Here is an 8878-nt window from a genome sequence, read left to right as displayed (position 1 = left end):
CTACGTGAAGATAAACGAGGGCGAATCACTGGGTTTTCCAACATTCTGGAATCCCAAACCTCTGCATATGGCGGGTGATATGCGAATTTTGACGGCGAGTGATGAGGTTGTGGCGGACCTCATGAAGAGTGTCAAGGCGGATGCCTGGACATATGCGGATGCTTTAGCCTTCATGATGAGCGATATTCCCCTGATTCACAAAGATGGGGACAAGTTCATTTACTTGAAGATTACACAGTTTGATCAAGGTAACTTTGTTTTCTTCTTGTACCTTGATTACTTTATTGTTTTCTTTGGCAGGGGTTTATCTAAGGCTAATCACGCTCTTGCAGAGAAGCGTAGGAAGTTGTTGGAGGATGAGGCCTGCAAGAAAGTTCAGGTGGCGAATCCTCAAAAGGACACGGGGAAACGTCTGGCGAATGCAATGGTCGATCCGCCTCTGAAAAGGAGGAAGCCTACAGCTTCTGGCGGTTCCAAGTTTATGGCGGATGCTATGCAATCCGCCATGCTTGCGGGGGAGATGGAACAAGTAGGTCGCCCTTATCTTTTGCTCGTTTATTATGTTTAGAATTTAAGTTTTGATCCTTACTTCTTCGTGCAGACGGAGAAGCCTGACCTAGGCAAATACTGGTCCGCTAAGTATGGGGCCGATGGATCGTTAGAGAATGAGTCTGTTATCAATGACTTGGATGAGGCTCTGGGACAGTTAGGCGAAGTGTAGAGGAATCATAATCAGATTCCCGAATCGATTCATGTGCAAAGGGGGAAGACTGAGCTTCTTACGGTAGGTCCCCTTATTAGAAAGGAACTTTGTCAGAAAAAGCTATACTTTAGTTCTTTCATTCTTGACGAAAGGGTTTGCCTTCGACAGATGTACACTCGCATACGTGCTATGGAGGTAGAGCTCCTTCAAGGTGTGGCGGATAAGGCTACCATAGATAGGCTGGAGAAGGAAATAGCCGATGCCAGGGCGAATATAGCATCCGCCACGACTGCCATGGCCCTTAAGGATGCCGAGATAAAGAAGCTGAAGGAGAAGATCGAGGTTGATGCCAATGAGCTCGAGAATGCTGTAGGAGAAGCTGAGTACATGGCTGGCGAGGAGGCTTTCTTGGCGAACTGATCATGGCGTATGTCTCGCTGGCGCATCCTGAGATCGATTTCACAGATCCGCAGTTCGCTGTTCCAAAGCCAGAAGATGTTCTTAAATTTAACAAAATTCCTGACATCAAGGAATACCTCCGAGACTATGTTCGGAAATGGATGAAGGGACCCATGGAAGAGAGCAAACCTGCCACCACCGTCCAGCTAGTGGGTCTTGAAGAAGTGCCCCCGAAGTCTGGTGAGGAGCTGATAACCGATGGCACTGTTCCTCTTGGGGAAACACTTTCTATGGAAAAGGAAGTCCCCTTGGCGAGCGTATCCAAGGCTATCAAGAAGGAAGCCTCTCAAACAGGTGCTTCTCAAGCGGATGCTTCTGGCGAGAAGAGTTTTAAGGAGGATGCTCCTGTGATTACTTGATGTCTTTTTTGTTTTGTAAAACTTATTAAGTACAAGTTGTTTTAATCCTAATGGTAGCTATTTTTTTACCTTTACATTTGCGTAAGTAAATATATAAGCGTCTAGGATTTATTTTGGAGGAGGTGGCCAGCCATACTCCATTGTGTGAACCTTTGTGAAGGTTTGAAGCTGTTTTATTCCTTTAGCGGAAGTAAAGCTGCCTTCAGGGATCATCTTGCGACCTATCTTTGAGGTGAAGTGATTCGCCTAGAGGACTTTGTAGACCCTTCTTTGGAAAGGGAGTAAGAGAGTGTAAGACCTTGCGTCCAAGGATCGTTTTAACTCTATCTCGAATGGGGATCCTTTAGAGATGGATCCGCCTATGAGACTTGTCCTCTTATCTTTGAGGAGAAAAAGTAGCTATAAGATAGCAGTACTTTCTCAATGTGGAGAGCGTTGGATGCCCCCCTTCTTTTTAAGACTGGAATATTTATATTGCTGCAATAAAATTTTTAAAAAGACCATAGACAATAGAACAATTGATGTTTATTGATAGGAGAAATGCCTTATTACAGCAAGCAGGTCTTACATGCGAGCCTCGTTAATAAGAAAAACCACATGGGAAAAAAGCTTACTAAAGGAAAAAGAGTACTCAATACCGTATGTACATCTTATTTTCTGACAAAGTATTTGCGGAGATTTTGGAGGTTCCACGTGCGTGGTAATGTGTTCCCCTCCATATCTTGAATCTTAAATGTGGCGAACCCAATCTTTTCCACTATTTGATATGGTCCCGTCCAGGTGAGCCCTAGCTTTCCCTTCCTTTCTCGAGACTAGATCTTGTCCGCCTTGCGGAGCACGAGGTCTCCTACATTCAGGTCTACAGGTTTGGCATTTTTGTCATGGTAAGCGGCGATCCGCTGCTTGTATGCTGCCATACGTACATAAGCCTTGTCTCTTCGCTCCTCCACTCGATCAAGACTCTCTGTTAGTCTGTGGCTGTTGGCCTCCTCGCAATAGAATGCAACTCTATCACTTGGGACCAGTATTTCAACCGGGATTACAGCTTCCATGCCATAAGAGAGGGCAAATGGTGTTTCTCTTGTGGCCGTTCTAGGAGTGGTGCGATACGCCCATAAGACGCTTGTCAACTGATCCGCTCACTTCTTATCATGTTCCCCTAATCTTTTCTTTATTCTTTTTACGATCGTCCGATTCGTAACTTCAGTCATACCGTTGGATTGAGGATAATAAACGGAGGCGAATCTGTTCAAAATGCCCAATTTCTCACAGAAAGTTTTGAATTCGTCACAGTTGAACTGTGTTCCGTTATCAGTGATGATGGTGTGGGGTACGCCATATCTTCCCACAATATTGTCTTTAACAAATTCCACCATTCGTTTAGCCGTGATGGAGGAGACAACTTTGGCTTCTACCCACTTGGTGAAGTGATCTACTGCCACTACCACGTATTTCCTCTGTCTACGAGTTGGAGGAAACGGTCCAACGATGTCAATTCCCCAGATGGCAAAGGGTCGCCCTTCAATGATAGGCCTCTGGAGATGTTTGGCCGTGTGTGATTCATTCGCATGGATCTGACAATTATGGCATGATTTCACCAATTTTTGTGCATCAAGCTCGGCAGTGGGCCAATAAAATCCTGCTAACCTGGATTTTTTTAAGATAGTGGCGAATGCCTCATGGGCCCCACATGATCCCTCATGCAGCTCCTTGAGGACCTGTTGTCCCTCTTCTGGCAGAATGCATTTTAACCATGAATGGCTAAATGACTTTCTATAGAGGCAATCGTTGATCATGGAGAAATAGGCTGCTTTTCTGACGGTCCGCCGAGCCTCCTCCTTATCAATGGGTAGAGCTCCCTCGGACAAATACTGGCGAAGGGCTGTCCGCCAATCATCCTCCACTGTTGTGAGTAGGGATACTTCTTCGGAGATGAATGCCGGAGCTGCTTTAACCTCGAAGGGACATGGTGGATCTGTCCAGCTTTCTTCACTGAAAGCCATTTTCGCTAGGTGATCGGCTTCAGTGTTTGATTCTCGGGGCACATGGACCAATTCCCATTTGGTTTCTTTAGCTTCGAGGTGATCCAGCAACTTTTTAACCTCGGCAACGTATTTGGCCAGAACGTCATCCTTCACCTCATAATTTTTGATCACTTGATTGACCATCAACTTAGAGTCACTATAGATCACTATCCGCTCGGGAGTGATTTCTTTAAACAGGCGTAACCCTAATATTAGAGCCTCATATTCTACGGCATTGTTGGTTGCATGGAAATCCAACTTTGCTGCGTACCGTAATTTTATGTACTGGGGGCCCTTAATCACGATACCTATGCCAGCTCCATCTGTGGAGGAAGCCCCATCCGTGTACATCGTCCACTCCTCTACTTGAGATTTAGGGAGATTCACCCCTTCCTCCGTGAATTCATTCACAAAGTCTGCCAAGACCTGACTTTTCAAGTCGGTCCAGCTCTCGTATCGCACATCAAATTCTCTGAGGCGAATTGCCCATTCCATTAATCTCCCTGAAGTATCAGGCTTTTGCAATACCTTTCTCATGGGTATATTCGTACGAACTATGACAGTGTGGGCCTGGAAGTATGGCCTAAGGCGAATTGCGGTGGTGACGACGGCCAGAGCCATTTTATCAAGTTTAGAATACCTGGTTTCAGCATCCTTCAATACTTTGCTCACATAATAGATAGGATACTGCTGGCCATCCTCTTCTCTTATCATGACTGTGCACACAACTTTCTTTGTAACTGAGACATACATGTATAGATTTTCACCTTTTAGGGGTCGGCTCATTGAGAAACCGTTTGATCCCCTCGAAAGCCCTTTCACAATCCTCATTCCACTCGAATGCCTTTTGCTTCTTGATGACTTCATAAAAGGGCTGACACCTGCTAGCTGAACAGGAAATAAACCTACCCAATGCCACGATCCGCCCGTTGAGGCGTTGCACTTCCCTGATGTTCCGTGGTGCCTGCATTTCTAGAACAGCCTTAACTTTGTCGGGATTTGGGCTCACTCCTTTTTCACTAATCATGAATCCCAGGAACTTTCCATATGTTGCACCAAAAGTACATTTTTCCGGGTTTAGCTTAATATTGTGGCGTCGGAGTACGGCCAGTACCTCCTTTACATCATCTGCATGCTTCTCCACCGTGGTGCTTTTGATGATCATGTCATCTACATAGACATAGTAGTTATCACCTTTGCTTTCTGTGAATATTTTGTTCATCATCCGCTGATAGGTGGCACCTTCATTCTTGAGCCCAAAGGGCATGACCTTGAAGCAATAAGTGGCTTGGTGAGTCACGAACGAGGTCTTGATTATATCCGAAGGCTCCATGGGGATTTGATGATAACTCGACTTCACGTCCGTGAAGGAATACATAGCATGTCCAGCGGTTCCATCTACGAGTATGTCAATACACGATAGAGGATAATTGTCCTTGGGACAAGCTTTGTTGAGATCCGTAAAGTCAATGCACATGCGGTAGGATCCGCCTGCCTTCTTCACCAAAACGACGTTCGCCAACCATTGTGTATAAAGGACCTCTTCAATGGCGTCCGCCCGTTGGAGCTTGGTGATCTCTTCTTCTATCACCTTCTGCCTTTCAGGGCCATGGTTTCTCCATTTCTGAGCTACGGGAACTGCATCTTTGTCGATGTTAAGTTTGTGGGTGATCACGTCTGGACTGATCCCTGGGAGGATCTCATCTTTCCATGCAAAGACGTCCTCCGCTTCATGGAGAACTTTTGTGATTGCTTCTTTAACTTCACCTTTGAGCCCTTTAGCCATTCGGACCTGCTTTTCGTCCGTCATAAGGTACATTTCAGTCTCACCCAAGGCCATTGTGACGAGTTCCTCCTCATCTTCGTCCTTAGACTGGGGGCGGATCATTAGTGATGCCGAATATGTCTCCTGAGCCATCTTTTGGCTCCCTCTGATCATTACGCCTCCCTTGGTCGTAGGGATATAAAGAGTTAAGTGGCGTATGGAGATGAGGGCAGCTGCCTCGGAGATGCCCGAGGATAATATTATAGGCTAACTGACCATCCAAGATAGAAAATTCTAGATCACCTCTCCAGACTTGATCTTCATCTGCCAACTCACAATCCAACGTTACTTGGCCTTTTGTCTGAATGGTATGTCATGTTACCCCCAGGATATCCACTACAGTTGGCTCCACTTGGACTGGATCAACCATGAGTTTGACGAAAGCTCCTCTTGTGATGACATTGCACGAGCTCCCAGTGTCAATCATCACCCTTTTCATCTCCCAGCCTTCCATTATCATAGTAATGACCAACGCATCTGCATGAGGAGAGATCTCCGGTCCTGCGTCTGCAAATGGGCGATTCAGCGATGTCCTGTCAAGAGCAGTAGTTTTTGCCTTTTTCAGTACTGGTTGATACCCAGGTCCGCCTGCTATGACATTGATGGTCCCCTTTCCTTTCTTTTTTGGGTCATCCTTGGATCTATCACCATCTCCCTTTTTGCCATCGTTTTGGATGAACCGATCCAATTTGCCCCTCTCAATGAGACGCTCTATTTCTCGAGCTAACTCCCAGCATGCATCTGTGTCATGGCCGTTTTTCCTGTGATACTTACAATAATTTTTAGGATTTTTACCAGTATTGGTATACTCCCCCCCTTTTGGCTCGGGCTATGAAATGCTTTGCTTGTGTTGACTGTTCTCAATCCACATAAGCACTTCACTTTTGGAAGCATTGAGAGGTGTGAAGGAAGTGACAAATGCCGATTTGTTCTTAGAACCTCTTCACCTACTTCGAGAAGAGGAATCCTAACGCTTGTCCTTTTCCCTATCTTGATGACGAGATTCGCTTTTGTCCCTCCTAGGCGGAGATGCTGATTCACGTCGAATGTCATATACCTCCATAAAGTCCTTGCAGCGCTCTATTAGTTCTGCCATGCTGGTAGGCTTCTTGCGAATTAGATCCTCTTGTAAACTCTTACAAGTGGTATTTTTTACCAGAGATTCCACTGCCATGGAGATATCTACATCCACAATTTGTATACACAATTTGTTGAAGGAGTTTATATAATCTCGAAGGGATTCATTCGCCTTCTGCTTTAATTCAAAGAGCTTCCTGGATTTGACCACTGGAGGGATACAGCCAGCGAATTTAGCACAAAACTCTCTACTTAGTTGGTCCCAACTATCTATCGAGCCAGGTGGTAGTGATTGGAACCAGCCATAAGTCGGACCTCCTAACATGGTGACAAACATTTTGCACAACACTGGTTCAGTTGCACGGTTGAGGCGAAGCAATATTCGGTATTTTCGGACATGGGCCTCTGGGTTGTCAACACCTGTGTATACGGCTAGATTTGGTATTTTAAAATGCCTATCCGTTTCCTCTGCTTCAATCCAAGCCGTGAAGGGCGAATCACGATTGGCGAATGGATTATGCCTGGCATTCTCTTCATTCATGCGAAGCACCACAGCTCGAACTCTGTCGTCAAAATTCTCCGGATCCGCCCTTGGGCGACCTCTCCGTGGAGATCTGCTTGGAGAAGATGATGAACTAGATCCCGAAGATGGATCTGAAGGTGATCGTCCACCACGTCCACCTCCATTTCCACGTCCGCCACTTCCTCCACCTCCACCTCCTCCACCCGGGGGAGCTTGACCGTTACCCCCTCCAGAGCCTCCTGAAGGAATGTGTCCATCATTCCCGTGGTGTGGTGGTGGTTGTGGTGGCCCACTTGGATGTGGCGTGTCTACTGGCCTTTTGCTCTGTCTATGCCCAGTAGGTGGGGGTGATCTGCCCTTGCGAGAGGATCTCGGTCTTCGGGGCGAGGGCGATTCGGACCGCCTACTTTTCTCTTTTCTACGCTTTTTGTGTTTTCGCCCTTCCGATCCACCCAAGGAGAGATTTGACCGTGGTCGCCTTGGGATACCTGATCCGCCCAGATTGATCCCATGGCTAGTAGATCCGCCAGCAAGAGTTTGATTGTTCCTTTGACTTCCTCCTACGCCAGCAAGGAATAACTCTCGATTGATCGGTCGTTCTCCCAACGCCGCCGTGGTAGTTACCATAGATTATGTATTGTGGGCTTGGAGAAACGAAGAATTGTGGGTGTTTGGTCCTAGATTCATCTGGGGCCAAGAAGATATCGTAGATGAAGGCACTAAGCTCCAAACCGGAGGAATGGTCATGAACGACCGTAGGCGGTCACCTGTTTCAGAGCCAAACTTTTCCCCTATAGCTTCTGCACACATGTTGATGAATGAGTCCGGGGGCATACTAGTTTCGGCTTGTGTTGTGGGAGCATTCGGATCAGTGCGGCCAGCACTAGTTATTGGCGGTGTTTCAACCCCTGAGGAGGGGTTATGATCTCTATTCGTCATATTTCTTCTAATCGTGACTGAAAACCCTTTATTTGTTTAAGGATTCCACGATCACCGCACCAATTGATGACAAGTAGAGAAATTCTGATCAACTTCCGTCCCTGTGGGGGCGTCGTTGGGTTCGACGGGGGGAAGCTCCGATGCCAAAGTCAGTAAGGAAGAACGAGAAGGCAAACTGAATTGACAAAGGGTAAGGGAATGTGTACCTGGTTAGCCTGAGACGTAGGCTATATATAGCTAGAAAGTCTCCATTAATGTTCCATTAATCGCGGTTACAAGTTATCCTTCAGAGGGCGGTTAGCTAATTGATAGCTCATTAATGGTCTTTATGGCCAGGTCGGCCCAGCCGTTATAACGACGAATGAGTGTTCAAGGAGATTCGTCTCATAGGTTCGCCGACGGGTCTCTTTTGATGAGACCTTAGAGATCCGGTGATCCGCCAGTCGGATCACGTCAATACGTGGCGTTTCTTTAGGTGAATATCCCTCTTAGTCCTTGGGATAATATCTCAATGTTATCAGACTCGCCGTCTTCTCACGTAGCCCAAAACGAGCAAACGGATTCTTAACGCTAAAAACAAACACGTTACGCGATGAGTCCGTTCCCTAAAATAAAATCCAAAAAAGTGATTTCATCACTAAACAAACACGTGGTTACGTCTCTCGATAGATCTAAAAGATCCCGTCATAATCCAAAAATCGAGACATGAACCCACGCGAATAAAAGGGACGAGTCATTGTCAATAACGAACGATTGAACTGAAAAGATAACTCGTACCACGTCTAAAATCTGAGATGCGCTCAAAGGGTGTCAAAACCCGAACTAATGCGTCTCGCAAAATAACGAAAGACGAGTTATTCGAAAGGACTATCCAATTTGGTCGATATCTTAGTCATTGAACGTTGATACGTTAAAACGAATTGTGTTGTTTGATGAATGATTTATTTTTCCACAATAATCGATGGCATC

The sequence above is a fragment of the Euphorbia lathyris genome, chromosome 3 (genome assembly GCF_963576675.1).
Source record: "Euphorbia lathyris chromosome 3, ddEupLath1.1, whole genome shotgun sequence".
Lineage (NCBI taxonomy): Eukaryota > Viridiplantae > Streptophyta > Magnoliopsida > Malpighiales > Euphorbiaceae > Euphorbia > Euphorbia lathyris.
Note: the sequence above shows the minus strand (reverse complement) of the source record.